Here is a 21,228-nt window from a genome sequence, read left to right as displayed (position 1 = left end):
CATGAGCTCTGCTTTTAAGATTCATCTATGTTGTTATGTTTATATCTAATCAATGGCTGTTAATGGCTGCCGGGCTCCCATGGTGTATATCCACTACATTTTGCCTTCCCATTCTCCAGGAACGGGTGCCCAGGATGCACTTACCTCCTCACCATCACCACAAATAACTCTGTCATGAGTATACATGTCCCCTTCGCCATCTATCTCCAGCGCTGGAGTTACTGGGTCAGAGAGTGTGTGTATTCTTAATCTGATGAAGTCATGCCTGATTACTCTCCAGAATGCCTCCACAAGTCCACTCCCACTGGAGATACATGGGGTGAACAGTTTAACTTAAAGATTCATGGCAGTGGCTGGCATGTGGGCATCATAAGAGCAGGCTCTGGGTGTCTCCAACCTAGGTTAAAAGTACCTTTTACTTAGAGCTATACATTACTTTTTTTCTCTCTTTATGACATTTTGTAGGTCCCTCCCAATCCAGTGCCCCCTCCCTGAACAACACATTCCATGAGAAACCTCAGGATATTACTGTAAAGGAAGAGAAAGGAGTTGACTGATGCAATCTTCACCTCTAATTCAGTCCTACCCTCATCTTCAGACACATGTGGACACTCATGAACACTGGGAAGCTTTCTAATAAAAATGAGTTTCCCTCAACAGATAACTTGACACTGAGTGTATAGCTTGAGTCCTCCTCTTTTCCCGGCATCAATAAATCAGATGGCCACCAAAACTAAGTCCTACACGTCATCTTGGAAAAAGTAAAAGAAAATGACACAAGAGCCAAAGGGAGAGCAGGACAGCACAACAGACTTTGCTGTTGAACATAAGTAAATGCAGGTTACAGAGGATGTGGATTATCTAATGCTGGAAAACAAAGAAGGTGAATTGGCCAAAGCAAATTGGATTTCAGACGACTGCCCCACATAAGCAGAGGGCCCAAAATAGCTTCTCCAATTGTGATCAGTATTCCATCAAAAAAAATAAGCTAACAGTTATTAGGACAGCTATACCTAATGTGTCCAATTTATGGTAGATGAAAATAAGGATCAAAGAGTTCAAATGACTTGCTAGCAATGATCACATTGCTGGTGAGCTGTGGAGATGAAAACCAAATGCAAACTCCAAGCTGGAGTCTGGAAATGTGATTTATAACAATGCACTCATTCTAACAAAATTCCACTGCTGTAAAAGAATTTAGAGCCCAAGTGGAGTTCAGTACAATAGAATCTGATCCAAGTATAATATTCATAGCTACAAGAAACATTTAAAGTAGGACAATAAATTACACATTTCACTTCCAATTTGGGGCAACGTTTACTGGGGAGAAAAGGATAAGAGGAGATAATCTTTGTTTCTTAAGGAAAATCTACAGTTCCTTTCCTCTTTCACCTGTTTAGTCAATAGACGAGATAATTTCACTGGTGGTTTTAAAGCGACTCTCCCAGGTTTCCCTGTGTAGAGATCAGAAGAGGCTGCTGTTTTCCACACCCCACTGTGCACACACATCTCCAGCAACTACTGGGACTCCCCAAGGGCCAGCCTCCCTTGACCCCCCGTGTTCAGAGAGAGACAGGGCAGGGCTTCCAGGCTGCGGATTTGCAGTCCACACTGAGAAGAGGGAGATCAAAAACACTATGGTTCTAGGATCCCAGGCAGCAGTCTGTTACAGAACAGCTGCAAAAAATTTCTGTTTGATTGTAGAGACAGAAGAGACCACCTGCTCCGAAGATGTGCAGTGTCTTGTCGAAACTCCTCCTGAACCCCGGGGAGTCAGTTCAGGTCCAAATCCTGCTGTCTGTGATGCTGCTTCACGTGCCCCACTTTGGGCACTGAATGGGAGGATCCTTCTCATGGTTCCAACCAGCCCAAGGGACTCCTGATGCTGACCTCTGACCTCTGGCCACTCACTGCCCATCTCCCAGCAGGATCCTAAGGGATTAGCTCAGGCATGAATAATCACTCTTGGACATCTTCTCCAGGCTCCTACAGCTTTATTAACGGCGAGAAAGAACTTGTACAAGAGGGGATGCAGGTATAAGTGAAGACAAGTAAGAAACTTTAACTCAGATATAGAATCCTCTCTTGATCAGTGTCACCTCCCTGCCAGTGATGAAGATTGCTGAGAAAGTTGGCAGTCGTGGCTCTAGCATGAAGGTTATGTTGCCCCTGGGAGTGATTTGCTCAGAGGAAGACACCATTGACCACCAAGCTTGAAAATTCTGCTGTCCCTGTGCTTAAAGAATACATCTGCTGCCTCTACAGGCTGGGAGTGCCTCCCATCCAGGGCCTCTGGACAAGCCCTGGGAGCTGCCATTGAGGATGGGATCCCAGTGAGAATCAGCTGGAGTGCAGGCGTCCAGGAGGCTAGAGGGGTCCCTGGTAGTGGTGCCAACAGGACAAACTCTCCTGCCAACTCCCTTTCTGATTCAACTTGACTTTCTGTGAAAGAGAGGGCAAGGAGGAAGAAGGTCCAGTTTATCAGACTTTCAATACTTCTTTTGTCCTCCTACCCACTCCCCATCAGGGATTTTCACAATGTCAATCTTTCTCTCTGCTTCCTGGTTCCCCACTTCCAGATTCTCATCTGAAGTCTTCACTTGGATGGCATTGGTGGCGAATGTCTTGATCATTAAGAGCAGGTACTCAGTGACTTGCTAAATTGGCAAAGGCTGGTCTTGTCAAACAAACCCTCAGGACGTCCAGAACCATCCACTGGGGACTTAGGTGAGGCCTGTTAAATCCTCACATTCTTTTTTGCCTTTTTTGTCCCCACCCAATCCCTATCCTCACTCCTAAAAAGGGCAGAATTTCAACTCAGTGGTGCTGAAAAAGATTTGGATTCAGTGCTGTTGCCTTGGAGTAAAGGGGTCATGGGAAGGGCTGACTTATTCCAGAAAGTCCTGCATGTCCTGTCTCCTGCCCACCCCTTGACCTCACTCTTTGTGCTGTGGACACACTTACCTTTTTCCAGTTCCCCAAACATGTTGAGCCCTCGCTCACCTCAGGGCCTTTTCACACTATTCACTTTCCCTGGACACCTGTTATCATTGCTATTTGTATGGCTAATGTACTGGTTTGCTAGGGCTGCCATAACAAAGTGCCACCGACTACGGAAATTATTGTCTCACAGTTCTGGAGGCTACAAGTCTGAGATCAAGGCGTCAGCAGCATTGGTTCCTTCTGAGGGCTGTGCCCTTCTGAGGCAACTGTTCCAGGCTCTTTCTTCGCTTTGGGTGGTTTGCTGGCAATCTTTGCTGTTTCTTAGCTTGTAGAAGCATCACCCCAATCTCTGCCTTCCTCATCACATGGCGTTCTACCTGTGTACACGCCTGTGTTCAAATTTCCGCCTTTTGTAAAGACACCAGTCATATTATGTAAAAAGGCCCACTCTATTCCAGTATGACCTCATCTTTACTAATTACATCTGCAATGACTCCATTTCCGAATAAGGTCACATTTTGAGGTGCTGGAGGTTAGGGCTTCAAGATATTAATTTTGAAGGGTGGCAATCCAACTCATCACACTGGATCTTTCCCATCTTTCAAGTTCCTAGTGGAAGCATCACATCCCCAGACAAGCTCCTTTAACTCTCCTATCCATAGCGTCTCCACCACCAACCCTGGCTGTCTCATGGATCACAACTCTCAACCTTTGCTGGTTTACTCATTCATTTCTGTTTTACTGAGATTGGAAGATTGGAAGTGGGGAGGGGGAAGCACGTCTGTCCTCCTTTCCACCAGACCCCCCAGGGCCCAGCACACTGAGTGGTTCTGTATCCTGTGCTTTGTGAACCATAGGGAAGTTTGAGGTGAAAGGAGAATTCAGTACTGATCTTAACTTTATTTAAATTTTGGATATTTTATTCATAAAGGATTTTTTGCATTAATTTTGATTTTTAAAATATTATATCAAAATAGCATTTACCTTGATTACTGAGTTTTTTGGTGCCCCCTTATATTTCATGCCAGAGGCAAGTGCCTCACTCACTTCATCTGAGTCCTGATCCCGTGTCTGTATCATTGGAAATGAAGAAAAAAGGAAGCAGATCCTTAGCCAGCGAGGACCAAGAGACTCTTCTCATTGTGAAAGGAAACAGACAGAAGATGATCCTCCGCAATAGAACTAGGTGGCAATGGACTTGAGGAAAACTGAGGCAAGAGTTGAGTCCTAGAAACCCAAGGAGGACACATCATCCTTTTCAATTCCTTGTCCCTCATAGTAAAAAACAATTATTTTTGTCCCAACGACCGCATTCCCCTCTCCCCCTCTGGCCTCAAAGCGGTCGAGGCCCCAGTGCAGATGTCACCCCAATTCTGCCCAGCCTCAGCTGCAGAGAGCCAAGTGGGAACCCAGGCTCCTGATGCAGAGGTCTCTCCCCCATCCCCTACCTTCTCCAGGGTGCTGACACCAGGGTGGAGCCAGGGCTTCTGACACAACTATATCGCTGAGTGTCAGGGATTTCCCCAGAAAGTGTAAGGATTGTTGGGCTTCCAGGTGAGAGGGAAGCTCAACGCACCATCCCGGGCACCAGCTCCTCAGCCAGTAACCACAGCACTGCCGATCCCTCTCTCTGCAGGGCCTCTTCACCTCCGCTGGCGCCCCCTTCCTGTCCCACCTCCCCCGCCACACTTCCCTCCTTGTCCCTTCCTTGCAGCCAGAATGAGACATGGCGCCTTAGAGACAGGTTTATTCTTCCAGCTCCCCACAAGAGTCATTTTCACATTAAACAACTCTCCATAACCCTGTTTCTGGGTGATAGATTACCTGGAAAGGTGAAAAGTGAGGAATGATATCTCCCTGGTGCTGAGTGGGGCTTCTATGCCAGAGGTGCTGGGAGCTGGGAGGGGAGAGATGGCTCTGGAGCTGCCCCCTCACTTAGCATCAGAGATGCTCACCTAGCAGCCTGGGAAGGTGGCACCCACCCCAGGCCTGCATGTGGAGCAGCTCAGCAGCCCAGGGGGCCCTGCTCAAGTGCAGCAGCTCTTTTACGAGTCCAGGGCCAGCTTCGTCTCTTTGCCTGGAGCCAGCAGTTTCTTGAGCACTTAAGGGCCTCAGCTTCTTCCTGTGGGGCCTGACAGTGAGTCACTCTGGCAGAGGGGTCTTCTCAGAGCCAGGTACCTCTTCCACCTGGAAGGAGTCGGGAATTTGAATTATTCTGTGTTTGAAGCCCACACTGTGTGGGAGCTAAAGGGGAGAGGCATCGTGGTACCCTAGACCTGGAACCAGAGACTTGCTCTCCCCCTGGGAAACTCAGTTTTATTTACTCAAAGGATAACAATGCCGCTTCCTCTGGGTGAGTTGTTGTGAGGGTTAAATGTGTGATGTACATGAACGTGCCTAAATTGTTCTGTGAATGCTACACACACACACACACACACACACACACACACACACACACACACACCTCCAAAGGGGCCACTGGGAATGGTCACACCACAGGGGCCTGGGCCATCTGGAGCCCTTTAGTCTCATGCCCAACCCCATCTGGAGGGAAGAGTGTGTAGACCCTGCATCCCCTCTCCTTTTTTCTGGGCTGGACCACTTTGGATGCTGCCTTTCAGAGCCGGAGTTCTAGACATCTCTGCTTAGGAACCACCTGCCTTTGCTGGGCCTTCTGCCATGTTTGGATCGAATGCATTCAGTGGCCTAAACAGGACCAAGAGAGAAATGTTTAGTTTTCCTTTTTTATCTCCAACCAACAGCCAATTGTATTTTATTTTTTCAGATTCTTGGCCCATTAGGATTCCACTGCCTGACTGGCCAAGAGAGACATAGGTGAGGGAAAGGCTTGGAGACTCTGGACTGCCCAGGCTCCAGGAGGAAGCTGAGTTTGACTTCAAGGGATCAAGGCATAAGACTAAAAGAGGCAGATAGAAAGGAGCTCCAGAAACCCCTCCAGGGCCAAGGGCATATCCCCGCCACGTCCACAAGGCACAGGGGAGAGAAGGCACAGAGTCAGGAATGGCAAAGCACTTTCAGAGTCAGCCAGTAGGCCTCCTCATCCAATGTTGAAAACCATTCATCATTCACTCATTCATTCAACAAGCAACTTTTGCTTATCTAATCTCTGCCTGTGGATTTGGTGACCAGAAAGGAAGCTCACCATTTCCCCTGGCCTGATCTTCAAACACAAATGAGAGAATCTGGGCTCATCAATGCTTTCAAAGATTTCCCCTAGAGTATAAACTCCATGAACTCAAGGTCCAGTTGTGTTTTTCTCCCTGCTGCATCTCTTGTGCCTAACTCATAGTTGTCACTCAATAAATATTTGTTGAATGAATAAATGGATGAATGCATGATTTAATGAAATACCCTAATGTCAGAAAAGAGCAAATTCTTACCTCCAGAGCTCTAGGGGCATGACCTGATGACTGAGCAGCAAGAAAAAAATTGGAAGTCTCAGTTGTTTTCTTAACAATTCATGCAAAAAAATTGTACTTTGCATCAAAATATATCCTTATTTATTTTTACTATAAAGATGAGGTTTTAATTGACTCACCAAAGGGTACAATTTGCATGGACTTTGTAGTTTTGCCCCAGGCACACTGCCACATGCCCCTGGTGGTAACACACAGCTGATGGTCTGGGAGCCTGTTGCCAGGCGATTTCCTGATTCCACCCCTGCATCCTGTTGTCCAAATCCTGCATCCTCCTTCTGATGCCATTCCATCTCACATACTACCTCTTGCTCTGGCCCACTCCACGCCTAGATTCTACTCTCAGGCAAAGCCTCCCAGGTGCAGCAGGAAGTAGCACTCCTCTTGCCACATTTTTTCTTTCATAAAACTCTAGCTGAGGCCATGAATAATTGGTTCTTTCTGGAGAGGGACTGATAATCTGTCTTTCTTGGAGCTATTACTAAGCTGTCCTGGCAAGTGGACAAATGTTAAGAGGAGAAAATGGAGCAGTGGCCAGGGTAGGCAGTGAGCTCAAGATAATGGAGTCAAAAGCTACAGAGAGGTCCCCTTCTGGCAGCCAGGATATGAATCATGTCAGTCCTGGAGGAGAGTCGCAATTCATAGCCCTCCTGCACTCCCCCTGCAGCTGGACCTGCTCAGTCTGGACCTGGGCAATTTGACTCTCACTGCTGAAGAGGTCTTGCACCAGGGTATGGTGGACACACTGCCACCCACCTGTGTGAAGTAATGTGAAGGGCAGCAAAGGTCCCAGTCAACAGCACCAACCTCTGAATGAGCAGCCACTGTTGAACTTACTATAAACCTAGCACAGTGCTGGGCCCTGGGGCTGGCCCCTGCCCTCCATTAGTTCACAACCAGAAATGTCCACATCCCCAGCTCTGACCTGAACTGACACCCCTCAGAATCACTCCTATAGTCCAAGGCACCCTGTTAGACCGGAAGTGTGCTACCCAGGAGGTTGAACAATCAGTCCTTGTCAGGGCATTATGTCCTTTGTTTGCAGAGCATTTTCATGTTCATATGTCATCTAATCCTTAGAATCATCTTGTAAATTTATTTTAGTAATATAAACTTAAATAAGAGATTCCTCCAAACTCACAAATCTAGAAAGTGGCAAGCTGTGATTCAAACCCAGCATTTTCTAAGAACAGAGCGCTTTCTCTTTCCTCTACTCCACGCTTGAGAGAGAAGAGGTAAACGTTGACATGATGAGATGGCAGGAGCTGTGTGTGGAATGGGTCTCAGAAGGGGGTTCAGCTGGGCAGGATGTCATTATGGGTGGCTCTGAGCAACTTTATGACAGTCTGAGGGCCCTGGGACCGTGGAAGCCGCTGAAAAGGGAGAAGAGCTGCCAGCTGAGCCTGGGACATGTTTGTCCATATTTCTTCCTGGGACTAAGACTACTAGAGATAAAATTCCCAGATGCGCATAAGCGCCTGAACACTTGGATAGTAATGACATAAAGATTAATTAGGTGGCATTTGTTTTGTTTCTTTGAATGTGTATGCAGTGACAATGAGCTTCACACTACTGGGTGCTTCTGGTCCTTGGAAGCCTGTGATCTATGAGCTACATGTGTCTTCCATATGTTTTCTTTCTTCTGCCTGGGGAGGGGGCAAGCATCTTCCTTTGCTCGACAACTCCCCACTGTGATTAGGAAGGTAGGTGCCCCCAATACTCGTTTACTATCCCTCTGACAAGGTGGTTGACTGATTGAGTGTCCCATTTGCCTCAAGGACAAACAGGTGACACAGAATAAAGAGTACTGGCCTTTTTCAGGTACACTCTATCCATGTCAAGGATGGTATTCCTATTTCCCATCACTTAAACCCTTTTTATGCCCTTTTGTTTTATACGCAGTTCTCTCTCTTGGTTTGCTTTTCCTGGGATGTTCACCATGGAATTGCTGTCCTCTTGATGACAAGGAAGGTTCCCTACTGTGATTGTGGGGGTGGGGGGAGAGAAAGAGAGAGGGGGGTGGAGAGAGAGAGGGGGGGAGACCATGATATCCCTATATCGTCAGGCTGAGCTATTAGAGTGTCCTCTGAGACCCTTGAAATCTCCAAGTTGCCTTCCGATGAGGTTCTTCATATGTCCATGATGCAAAGACAATTTCTCTAACACACACACACACACACATACACACACACACACACACACACACCATAGTATCTGCACAGTAAGTGTGTGGCCATCCCAGAAGGACCAGGATTAGGTGTGGCATTGATTCTAAACTCCCAACAGCACTTCCTTTTCCCCAGCCCATCTCTCATGGAGAAGACCTGAATTCTGTTTCCCTGACAACCAGACTCCCTCTCTCCCCATATTTTTAATGCTGTGGTGATAAGGTGTATTTAAACCCAGCAGCCATGTTCCCATGGTGATAGAAGACCCCCAGTAAGTTGCCATGGGAACAGGAGATGGCTTTGAAAGAGGATAAAAGTAAGTCGGCTTTGCCAGCGATGACAGCAAAGTTAGAAGCAGAGAGCCTGGAGAATATGGCTCAAGAAGGCATCAGGTCATGGGTAACGGTCCAGCTTAGTCTATCTGAGGCCAGCAGGAGGTCGGAAGGGGAAGGGGGAATATGACACCAAGCTTCCGGTTCTGTTTGCGAGACAACTCTGAGCAAAGCAATGTGACTGCTGGAATTTAAAGACAAGTTCTGTCCATTTGCTCTGATTTGCTATTTTCTCTTGTCTCTCGTCTTCTGAAAGGATTTTAGGAAATAGAAGAACTTGGTGGGGCAACTGAAATGTGAAGACCAGAAGAATGTAGGCATTTGTTTTCTTTAGTGGCTCCATGACATGGAAAAACTAGCTTCCTCTGAGTTCTGAGATCTGGTACCCCAGAACCAAGCAGCGTTACCCCTACTTTGTCTTTTCCCCAACATTTTATTATTTCCAAACATACAGCAAAGTTGAAAGAATTTTACAGTTAACACATGTATACCCATCACCCAGGTTGTACCATTAACATTTTACTATATTTGTTCTGTCACATATCTATCCATCTGTCCGTCACTCTTTCCCTTGACTGATTTCACACAGCTAGTAGGTGAACTAGGATTCAAACCGGGTCAGTTCCTTGCCAAAACCTCTTTCCTTTGCATTATACCATATTTAGGGTGACCAGCCATCCCAGTTTGCCCAGGAAAGGACTAGGAGTGGTCCTGGGACACAGAACTTGCAGTTTTAACATCAGTACAGCCCAGGGGAGTTTTACCCTGTAATCCCTATATAGAATATTTTGAGGAATTAAAGGTGTAGTTAAGGGGGAAGGGACCCCAGGTAAGCAGACATGCAGCAACTTCATGTGTAAATAACTATAAGTAGATAGAGAGACAAAACTGAGTGTTGGAGAGGATATGGAGCTACCGGAACGCTCACACATTGCGGACAGGAGTGCCAATTGTTACAGCTCCTTGGAATGTGGGGTTTGGAAGCATCTACTAAAGCTTAAACATACACATACCCTATGACTCAGCAATTCCACTCCTAGGTGTACCCCCCAAAATGAGAGCATATGTCCACCAAACAACAACAATAACAAAACCCCAATGTGTAAAGAATGTTCAGGGCAGCTTTATTCGTGTTAGCCCAAACTAGAAACAATTCAAATATTCATCAAATATCTCTTCAGGAGAATAGATAAATTCTATATATTCCTGAAATGAGCTACACAGCGTTAAAATAAGAAACCTATTGATACATGCAACAATATGGATGAATCTTCAAAATATAACGTTGAATGAAAAAAAACACGCATGAGAGAGTACATACTGGATGATTCCATTCATATGAAAGTCTAGAAAAGACAAATCTCACCTACAGTGATAGATGTGAAAATGGGGTTACATCCAGGCAGGGAGGAAGTGTTGTGGACACGGTAGGGGAGGGCACTGAGTGGGCGATTACATGGTATATTCACAAAAAAACATTCACTGAGCTGTACGGGTAAGATTAGTGTACACTTTACTGAGTGTAGGTTATATCTCAATAAAAGTTTTTTCAAAAAGTTTAAAAAGGCAGACATTAGAACTCCAAAAGCAAAAATAAAAGTGAAAAGTATAGGGAGAGAGCAGTAAATGGTGGAGCTGAGAGCAAAAGCTACAGTGTGGTTGCCAGCAAGCCCAAAGGGGGCTGGAAAACACTAGAGTGCATTACCAAATTACTCTTTCACTCTGGAAATTTGATCTGTGAGTCTGTCAGTACCAGGAATTTTACATCACACTATGAAGAGCCAAAGTAAGTGGTTTGAAATAGAAAGGTACTGTATTTTAAGAGTAGAAAAGTCACCTTCTGTCCTTAAACAGGAAAGAGCAAAAAGGTTTTTCTCTTGTCTGAACTGAGGAATTATTTTGGAAAAAAGAACAAAAAGACATTACCCTTGGGGCAGATTCTAGGGAATTAAAATCTGGAAACAAAGGCAAAGCTGTTTCTGTCTTTCCACTCCTGAGGAAAGAACCTAGTCTGGGGAATTTCCATCCCCCTAGAACAGGAGGGGCATCTGCTGGGGACAGATGACCTCAGATCTCAGCCCGAGTCACCTCTAACTCTGCATGTCTGGAGCCAGCCCCGATGGGGCCAGGGTTGGGGGAGCCACATCTGTGCCTTCTGTGTACGCATGCCAAGCTTTCCACCAATTTCCAGGTGCCCTAGAAAGTCAGGGACAGCAGTTTGGAGGCACATTGCACAGAAATTTCCTCCCTGGGTGTTTTGCTCCTCAGAAATGAAAAACTCACTCTGCTTTTGGTAGCTCCTGGTTCCCGCAGCAACCATCCTCTTCAAACAAAGCCTCTCCTGCCCCACAGAGAGCTGCGGAGGACAAGGGCAGGAGACAGGTAACTACCTCATGCCCTCTGGGCCCCTCCATCCCAGATACCTCGACTGCATCATTTCATTTTGTCTGGATTAATTTTGCTTTGCTGCATGATTCTCACTTCCTGTCTGGATCCCAAAGCACATAACTAGAGGATCCTTCCAGAGAGGAACACTAATTGTTAATACCTTTAACATGCCTGCTTCTCACAGTGAGAGCAAGAAAAATATATATTTTCATATCACATCTATACCCATCTATATATTTTTAGCATGTCATTGTGCCACTTTGCCCAGGATTGTCATTTTAAGTGGTTGTTTGGCCTCACTCCAGGGCTTGATGCATCAGGGTCAGGTGGCCTCTAAGGCAGCTGTAATTTTTATGCTGAGCTCCCAGAATGCGATGGGTTCGCTTGGGGAGATTTTGCCACATTGCAGAGAGCTGGAGTGAGTGGCTCTCAACTGAAAGGGCACAGCTTTTAAAGAGAAGGAGAGTCTTGTCCTTTTTCTCTCTCTTTTCTCTGGTAAAGAAGGAAAAACCTCTGCCTGGACTGAGGGATTATTGCAAAAGAGACTCAAGAAACACGCATGCAAACACCCCAACCAAAGATCTCTGGGATGTGGTTATTTTTTTCTTTTTTCTTTAATTGAAGTATAGTTAATTTACAATGTTGTGTTAGTTTCTGGTGGACAGCAAAGTGATTCATTTGTATATGTATACATATTCTTTTTCAGATTCTTTTCCATTATGGTTTATTACAAGATATTGAATATAGTTCCCTGTGCTATACAGTAGGACCTTGTTGTTTTTCTATTTTATGTATAGTAGTGTGTAACTGTGAACCCCAAACTCCTAATTTATCCCCCACTCCCTACTGTCCCCTTTGGTAACCATAAGCTTGTTTTCTATGTCTGTGACCTGGAGGTAACACTATTAACTGGAGTCAGAAGGCGAATGGAAATGTAGCCCTGAGTGTTTGTGCACCTAGAAGTGATTTAGGATTGAGGCAAAGAGCCTCGATGTTTAAGGGCCACTGGGACCTGCAGGTGTGTCAGCCCTTCCCAGGTAACTACCTGCCCTCCTGCCTATAAGAAGGAGGCTCCATGGCTTCGGTGTGGGAGTATCAGGAGTCCTCCAGGGTCCCGAGCTTCTCTCTGGGGCCGAAGGGAATGTACCCAGAAGCGATGAAGAAGGTAGATAATGGATTGTCCAGACCACAGAACACCTGGCCTTTAGACAGGCTAAAGAAAGCAGAAGTGGGCTTTAAATTCTCCTATAAAGGGGCATCATCAGAACCACTCTCCTCTCTTCAACTTTGGGGACCAGGATCCAGCTCCAGCTTTTCCAGGCTCTCATCTCCCTCCTCCCTCCAGGCTGGCCTGAAGCTTCCAGCTCTTGGGCAACTGTTCCTGGCCCCTCAGATTCTCTCCTATGGTACAGCCCCCCCCTCCCTCCAAGTGGCTATTTAGAGTCAGGGGAAGAAATGGAGGAAAAAAATTCTTATTAAATATGTGTATTTCTGCTATCCCTTCTGGTGGGATAATCCCTAACAAACCACAGCTGCAGAAGACCAACTGAGCAAATGACGAAAGGATATAAATATCTTGAATTACTGTATCTCAAATTCAGTTTTCCTGCTGCAGTCCCAAAGAGCCAGATTTAATTTTCAAAAGAAACTTGAGAGAAGAAGCTTGGGCTCCTGACAAGGCTTTAGATACACAGTAAATGAAATAAAGCCTTAGGTTGAGTCAGCAGCCATTTCAGTGGCTGAAAGTGAATGCATGTGTTTTTGCAAGTGTGCACGCATGTGTGTGTGTGTGTGTTGGTGGTCATGAAGAAGAAGGCTGGAGAGCTATGAAGATAAGCTTTACCACTTAACATTCTGATTTCCACACCCCTGGTATAGGACATTTGTTTACATGAGGTGGGAAGGGAAATTAAACAATGATTTTCAAATCCCTCAAGAGCTATTAGGTAGCAAATGCCATCCAGCTGTTCTCCACCTCCTGCCCCCATTTCCCATCTGCTGCCTATTTTAGGTGTGGCTTACAGGACAGGACCACTCACCATCTTTTGGTTGGCAAAGTCCCGGGTAGTTTGGCATGTGGGTTCTGTATAGACTGTCTCCTTGGAGATGGAGTTGGCAGGACCTGGCCTTTCCAAATGGACTGGAATCTGAGTCTATACCATCTGGGTGGTAGGCTCTGCATAGCGGGTGCCTGGACCCAAAGCCAATATGAATAGTGCATTAGCCCTCTCAGGGCACAGTGCCATGCTGCTTGTGCTAGATACCAGAGTCAGTCTCTGGATCCCCTGGGAGCAGTTAAGAAAAGATCAAGACTGGTGATTTGGAAGACTTCTCAGTAGGCATCTGGCCTCTAGCCATGGAAACCAAATCAAATCTTGGGCTGGAAAAATATGATGCATGCATATACAATTGATTCATCCATTTAACTGGTATTTACAGACCCCTATTAGGGGCAGAGTGTCTATTTCAACTTGCTGGCTTGGGCTTTATTGTTGCCTATGTTAGTTTGCTCTGTGGTCATCCTAACACAGGGTAGCATAGCCTTAAATGTTATGAGTAACTTCCACTCCTGTGGCCATTTCTCAACTCCTGTGACAGACCTCTCCACTCTCAGGTTTGCCTTTACTTTTATTGGGCCAACCAGTAAGCCAGGATGAGGGACTTAGAACCTAGGTGGATGTGGCTCAGAAGGTGGATGGGATTGGGGTCATGTTTCCCATCCTCCCTCGTTCCAGCACTACCTCTGGCCAGTGACGCACCTGGAAAGCCACTATTCTGATTTCTGGTACCAGAGCTGGAGGCTTTAGATGATCTGAGCACTTGGGGACCAAGAGAGATGCTATATGTTTATTATCCCGATGATCTCTCTTCCATGCAATTTATTCTACTTCCCTGGAGAGTTCTATTTATTAGTCATCCTGTGGCCATACCACACCAAAGTTCACAGAGAGAGAAGAGCCCTGGCTCCATTTTACATCTCCTTTTCACCATACCTGCTCTGTACTTTGGGCATACATCCCAGAAGTAGAAGGAGATCAGTTCTTCACCTGCTTCCATTTTTGCTCTCTCCTCTTTTGATTACAGATGTTTGTTAACCTGACTTGTTCCCTTCTGAGTTCCTTGAGGGTTGCTGTGCTCATTCCCAAGGTCTTGGACTGTACTTTTCATGTAAGGAGAGCTCAATACATATTTGTTAAATGAGTGAACGAATGAATGGATTACAAAATGATACAAGTTGTACCCTCACAGCACTTTTGTTTAAAAGAAGTTGAAAGGTCAGATTTGCAAAAAAGCTACCCTTCCATTCTCCTGGATGGAACAGAGTAGTAACTCTCATTTTGCATTCTCGAGAAGGCAGGCAGATATATGTGAACTTAATTTGCAAAGCTGCTTTAAGACATTTTTCTATAAACCAGCCCAACAGAATGCTTCTGTCTAGGAAACAGAAAGGCCAAACAGATGTCAATGGGCTAACCTTTCCCACACCACCATCGGGACAAGAAACAGTTAGTCCTGCAGGTGTTACTTAAGCCACTATCTCTGGACTTGATCACATACCCTAGTCATTAACCATCAGTCCAACTCAACCCATCCCAACACATATGGTGAAGCACTTAGACTGGGTTTCTTAATTCCTACATTTACATTGTTGTTTGGCTCCCCTACCTTGGCTGTTAGGGACCATGCAACCTCTTAAAGACCCCTAGAGCATGGAAAATGTGACATCCCTGGTCTAATGCAAATAGCCCCAGGCCAGACAGATGTGCCTATAAGATTATCAAATCCCCTGCCATTTTCTTCTGTCGCCTTATTGACTTTCCATTTTTTTTTTAAATTGAAATATAGTTAATTTACAATATTATATTAATTTCAGGTGTAAAGCATCAGTATTTTTACAGATTTTACCCCATTATAAATTATTACAAGATAATGACTGTAATTCCCTGTGCTGTATAATATATTCTTGTTGCTTATCTGCTTTATATGTAGTAGTTTGTATCTCTTAATCCCATACCCTTAATTTACCCCTCCCCCCTTCCCTGTTGCTGTTGGTAATCACTAGTTTGTTTTCTGTTTTTGTGAGTCTGTTTCCATTTTGCATATATACTTATTTGTATAATTTTTTAGATTCCACATATAAGTGATGTCATACAGTATTTGTCTTTCTCTGACTTATTTCACTAAGCAAAATGTTCTCTAGGTCCATCCACATTGCTGCAAATGGCAGAATTTCATTCTTTTTTATGGCTGAGTAATATTCCATTGTATAGATATACTACGTCTTCTTTATCCATTCAACAGTTGATGGGCACTTGGGTTGCTTCCATATCTTGGATATTATAAGTAATGCTAACTTTCCATTTCTTTTATTCTCTGCACACCTTTCTCAGCTCCACCTCTGAAGATGCAAATACTTATAAAAAATGCACTGAGTGCTTTCTATGGGCCAGACACTGTGTTAGGAGCTTCACACATTACTGAACATCACTCTCACCACAACGTTTTGAGATCAGTACAGTTATGATTTCCATTCTATGCACAAGACAAAGAGACAGAGGAAGGATGAGCCACTCATTCAAGTCACACAGCTAGTCAGTGTCAGAATTAGAGTTCAAGCCCAGGTCCTCCTAACTCTAATGGCTACTCTTTTAACCACAATACTGTTCTCCAACAATTTGCTCTGATCTTGAAGTAACTTGTTCTAATTCTGGGAATTCAACTCTGGGATCATCTGCAAACCTGTCTCATGGAAAGACTAAAAGTCTCCATCACTGCTTCTCTAGTACTAGTCCTCTCCCAGTTCCCACACACCCCCAGCACAGCTCTTCTGTGCATCATGAAAGGCATGATGAATAAATAGCAGTGGTGGGCAAATAGAAGGTGCCACAAAATACTTGTTCAGCTAATTGATTGGTTGCTGGTTTTCTACCCCAAGCAGATAGGCCATCTGGTCCTAGTTCTGGAGTCACTACTTTGTCTCCTAAAGGGTGGTTCTTGGGATTCTTCTGATTCTCTGCCTTTTGTTTAGCAGGCTGTCACCCACCTACCCAATGCTCTGCCCACACTCCACCACACAGGCACAGCACGCTTTACCCACTCTCCTCTCTGCCTGAACTGTGTTAATTCACAGACGAGAATCTGGGAGAGTTATCCAAGTGATCCCCCCCTCGTGGGGCATCTCAATGGTCAGCACACACTGGAGCCCCTTGGAGTGATGTATTTCAGCAAGCACTGGTTTCTAAGGGAAACAAAGGTGCTTGAAAAGCACTTTCTTTTTCAGGGTGAATGTGGCCAGGTTAGGCAGAGTACACCTCTCCAGCTCCATCCCCTCCTAACAGTACAGAACCTCTCAAGAACCCAGCATTTGGGAAACAATCCTCCTCAGTAGAATGCAAAGCTGCACTCCCCCGGCACCCTCTGACACCACAGGCAGCCTCAGCCTCTGCCATCCTGGGGCCCTGTTTTCCACTAATATGCTCATCTTTCAACTGCTTTAGCATTTTGCTTTCCCAAGCCTCTTAATCCCTCATAATTGAATATATTTTATGCTGATGAGCAGTGGTATTAATCATGCCTCTGGGCCATGCCTAAAGAGACATTTTATTTCATTCTTTCTTGGGCCTTATGCCAGCCTGCACTTTTTTTCCACCTCTAGGAAATAGGCTCTCTCCATGAGTTTGCAATGTGAGCTACAGGTGAGGAAGGACTTCCTGACCTTTTGAGACCCAGAAACTAAGCACCCCAAGGGAATAGCCTTAAAAGAGAGATTTTTAAGAATGGAGACACTCTTTTCCCTTCATTGTCATGCAACCAGCTAACCATTTCATGTTGGAACCCTGGGGACAAATCAAATGATGCATGGATTCTTCTCTAAGGCTGAGAGTGCAAAGTCTCCTATCCTACTAGGTTTCTGTATGTTCTCAAGAGGGAGACAAAACAAGAGGGGTGAGTGGGGAAGATTTACAACCTGACTGGAATTCATAAGAACACAAAGTCAGCTGAGGGTCCCCTGAAGATTAAGGATGGAGCCAATTGCCTGCAAACCTTCCATTGATCTGACTTCTCCAAAGGCTTTCCTGGTGGCCACACCATTCCGCCAGAAGCATTGTTTCCCTCAACTTCAAAGCTGGGATTTTGTTAAATTAAAAATGCATAAAGCCACAACCTTGTTTTCTTTCAATTTTAGTGCTCACGGAACTAGAAAGGATTGATATGCCAGTAATAGCAGACAAGAGGGAGAAGAATTTATGACCCCAGAAGTGCTGAGGCAAAGCAATAGAAAGAAGCATTTAAGTCTTTCTATTAAAGTAACTCATATTAAAAAGTAATAGAAGCTGGGGTGGCAGAGGCCTTACTTATTTCATCAGTGATGCCAGCAGTCAGCAATTTGTCATGGCTGGAGAACAGGCAACAACCGTCTACCCCATGAATGAGACAACGCTCAGCACAGCCTGTCAGCGAAAAGCCGATTGTAATCTGGGAACATGGAAATAGACAGTTTAAAGACTCACGTGGAGGAGACAGGAGAGACAGCAGCCTCACTGTCTGATGCTGTAGTGCAGGGGGATCTTGGATTTCTGTCTTAGTCTGTTTGGGCTGCTATAACAAAGTACCATGGACTAGGTGACTTAAACAACAAGCATTCATTTGTCACAGTTCTGGAGGCCGGGAAGTCCAAGATCTTGGTGTTGGCAGATTCAGTTCATGACGGGAGTCCTCTTCCTGGCTTGTAGATGGCCACCTTCTCACTGTATCCTCACATGGAGTAGGAGGTGAGGCGGAGGGAGAGGGATTGAGAGAGAAAGAGAGAGAGAGAGCGCGCTAGCCCTCTTGAGTCTTTTATAAGAGCACTAATTCTTCATGGAGGCTCCACCCTCATGACCTAATCACCTCCCAAAGGCCTCATCTACAAATACCATCACACTGGGGATTAGGGTTTCAACATATGACTTGGCAGGAGGTGGGGAGTACAGGAATATGCAATCCATAACAATTTCATTGCCCTTGAAGTGCCAAAGTTTAAAATTAAACAAGAGGAAGAGAATTCAGCAGTTAACCTTAGAAAGCTGGGGTTTGTTTCTTTCCAAGTGACAGCCTCTGGAAAGTCTGGCCTAGTCATAGCAGATGTGACTCACTGTGTTTTCACATTCTTCCTTACCAAGGATATGGAAGACTTAGATGTGAACACTTTGACCTTTCCCTCTTGCTGTAAAATGACACCTTTCCTTAGCTCCTCCCCTCCTTCCCCAGAGAGTGAGAGAATGAAGCATAAATAGGCACAGGTTTCCTTTAGCTTTAATTAAAAAAAAAAAAGCAACAACAATGAAAACCTCCTTCATTTGATAAATGTGTCCGTTTAGCGTCACCTCATTTCTTTCTTTATACACAGATGAGTTCCTCAACCCTTTGTATACAATTTCTTTCTTTTTTTTAAAAAAAAAATTATTTATTTTATTTATTTTTGGCTGCGCTGGGTGCAGGTCCTCTCTAGTTGCAGCGAGCGGGGGCTACTCTTCGTTGCGGTGCACGGGCTTCTCACTGCCATGGGCTCTCCCATTGCAGAGCACGGGCTCCAGGCACGCAGGCCTAGTAGTTGTGGCTCGCAGGGTCCAGAGCGCAGGCTCAGCAGCCGTGGCACAAGGGCCCAGTTGCTCCCCGGCATGTGGGATCCTCCTAGACCAGGGCTTGGACCCGTGTCCCCTGCATTGGCAGGTGGACTCTCAACCACTGCGCCACCAGGGAAGCCCTGTGTACAGTTTCTGACCCTGTGTCTGCTCCATCCATTCACTGCCCAAATCCCTAGAGCCAAGCATCCATTCTGCTAGAGCTGTTCCTGCCCAGGCCACCAATGGTTTCCAGGCACCAAGTCCCAAGGTCCCTCAGCATCCTTTGGTGCTGTAGACACTACCTTTGCTTCTTGAAATTCTTTTCCTCCTCCTTTGACCTCAGAAACAATATTGTGGTTCTCCTTCACATCTTTGATACAAATTTGCATCTAGGGATGAACATGACCTCCTACTTCCTCATTATAGCCCTTGGGTACCTCCCTTTATTTATTGATGACTTCGGTATCTGGATATCTCTCTACTACTATGACTATGACGACTACTACTACTACTACTATTACTACTGTCATTATCCTTGGGGACTTCAATATCTACATGATGACCCTTCGAATACTCTGACTTCTCAGCTCCTTAAGCTCCATATCTCTGATAATAATGTCCTGCCCCCACCTCAGCCTCATTCACATGGCCACACCAAAACCTTCACATCAACAAACCACCTTTGAAACCTCCACTTCAAACATCACCCTCGCGGAGCACAATCTCCTGCCTTCCCTACACACTCTCGTACTCCCATTCCAGAATTTCTATGACCTCATTGGAACCTCTAATTCATTGACCCCAACGTGGTTTTTCAGACCACATTATTCTCCTCATATCCTCACCAAGATAGTGGCAATTGGAATTGAGAGATAGGATATTTAAGACTTTGAATTTTCAAGGGTAGATGACTCTTGGATGTATGGAGTGAAGGAGAAGCAGACTCTTGCTATCTTGCTTGGGTGACTGGTCTCAAGAACTGAAATAGGGAATGCATGTTAAGGAAGAAAGGAGTCAATGAAGAGTTTAGGTTTGGACAGGTTGAGTCAAAGTGTCTGGTGGATTCCAGCAGGCACTGGTTGTACACGAAAGTACAGAGCCAGAGACTAGGAAGTCATCAAGGTATAGGACTTCATTATCTTTCATTTATATGACAGTAGCCTCCTAATTCAACTCTCTGCTTCCAGGCATGCCCCTTCCAATCCACCCTGTATTCTAAAATACGAAATTCATCCTGTCACTGACCTACTTAAGACAATTTACCACCTCTTATTGCCTTCAAGTTAAAGTTTGAGATATACTGGGACTTTCAAGATCTAGCCTCTGGCACGCAGCCAAGCCTAATCTTCCACCCATTCGCCATTTGCTTCCAGTTCACTAAATGTGAAATATGCATTCCTGCATTTTATCTCTAGTAAACTCCTGTTCATTCTTTAAAACTCAACTCAAATGCCACTGAGTTAGCAAGGCAGAATCCCTGCTTCCACCTCTCTTGTTTCCTCCCACTGTTAGTTGTATTTACATCTTACATCACTTACCACACTGGTTGTGTAATGCATGCAAACTCGTTCCATTAGACAGTGAACTCTTTGTGGAAAACAACTTTGCTTTGTTCCTCACTATTTCTCCCCATGTTCAGCTGAGTGCCTAGCACATCATAGATTCACCATTTGTGTTGTTGGACTGAATGAGTAAAAGCCTTCACTGGTGTTTTGGGCCTTGACGCCACCATTCTACCCCCATGGTTTCTTTGCCAGAGAAACAAATGAAAAATTTGTGATAAAACAATCCCTAAGGATTCTAAAGGAAAGGAGAGGAGACCATTCTGTGTTCTTATTTCTTCTTTTCTCTTAACTTCCTATATGCAAATAAACCTCTAGCTTCAATCAGACCTAAGAATCTCTACTCCTCCTCCTGCACAGCCAGAGATAAGAAGATGAAGACAAATTCCTCTAGGACCAGAGGTTTTTCCTTGGACTTCTGCTGGAATTTCAAGCAACTCAGGAGGGCAACTACTATTTTGTATATCCTCTCAGGATACAAATAAGTGTGTGGGAACCCCTGAGACTTCTGAATTTGTGGATTTCTCCCCATAGTGCAATTTAACTGTTTTGAAAGAGTATTTTGTTGTTAAAGGATGTAAAGGAAGTATGGCTGTAGTCTTGGCTCTGCTCCTGTGTAACCCTGAGAGAAATGTTTGCTGTCACTGGGACTATGTTTATCATTTGTAAATAAAGGGGTTTGGAATAAATAATCTCTAACATTTATCTCAAATTAAAAAGCTTATGGGACTTCCCTGGTGGGGCAGTGGTTAAAGAATCCTCCTGTCAATGCAGGGAACACAGGTTCGAGC

The 21,228-nt window shown here is 45.1% G+C and overlaps 1 long non-coding RNA gene across 1 annotated transcript; it reads right to left on the bottom strand.

Annotated features, from left to right (window-relative positions):
* Positions 1-1,974: 1,974 nt before the first annotated feature.
* LOC132369661 (uncharacterized) lies at positions 1,975-18,096 on the bottom strand. The gene is made up of 4 exons (XR_009504456.1): positions 17,781-18,096; positions 4,768-5,130; positions 3,991-4,170; positions 1,975-2,442 (listed from the first exon to the last, which is right to left on the bottom strand). It is a non-coding gene; the product is annotated as an uncharacterized LOC132369661 (long non-coding RNA).
* Positions 18,097-21,228: the final 3,132 nt, after the last annotated feature.

The sequence above is a fragment of the Balaenoptera ricei genome, chromosome 8 (genome assembly GCF_028023285.1).
Source record: "Balaenoptera ricei isolate mBalRic1 chromosome 8, mBalRic1.hap2, whole genome shotgun sequence".
Lineage (NCBI taxonomy): Eukaryota > Metazoa > Chordata > Mammalia > Artiodactyla > Balaenopteridae > Balaenoptera > Balaenoptera ricei.
The sequence above is the reverse complement of the archived record's forward strand: the minus strand, read 5'-3'. Positions and strand labels throughout refer to the sequence as shown.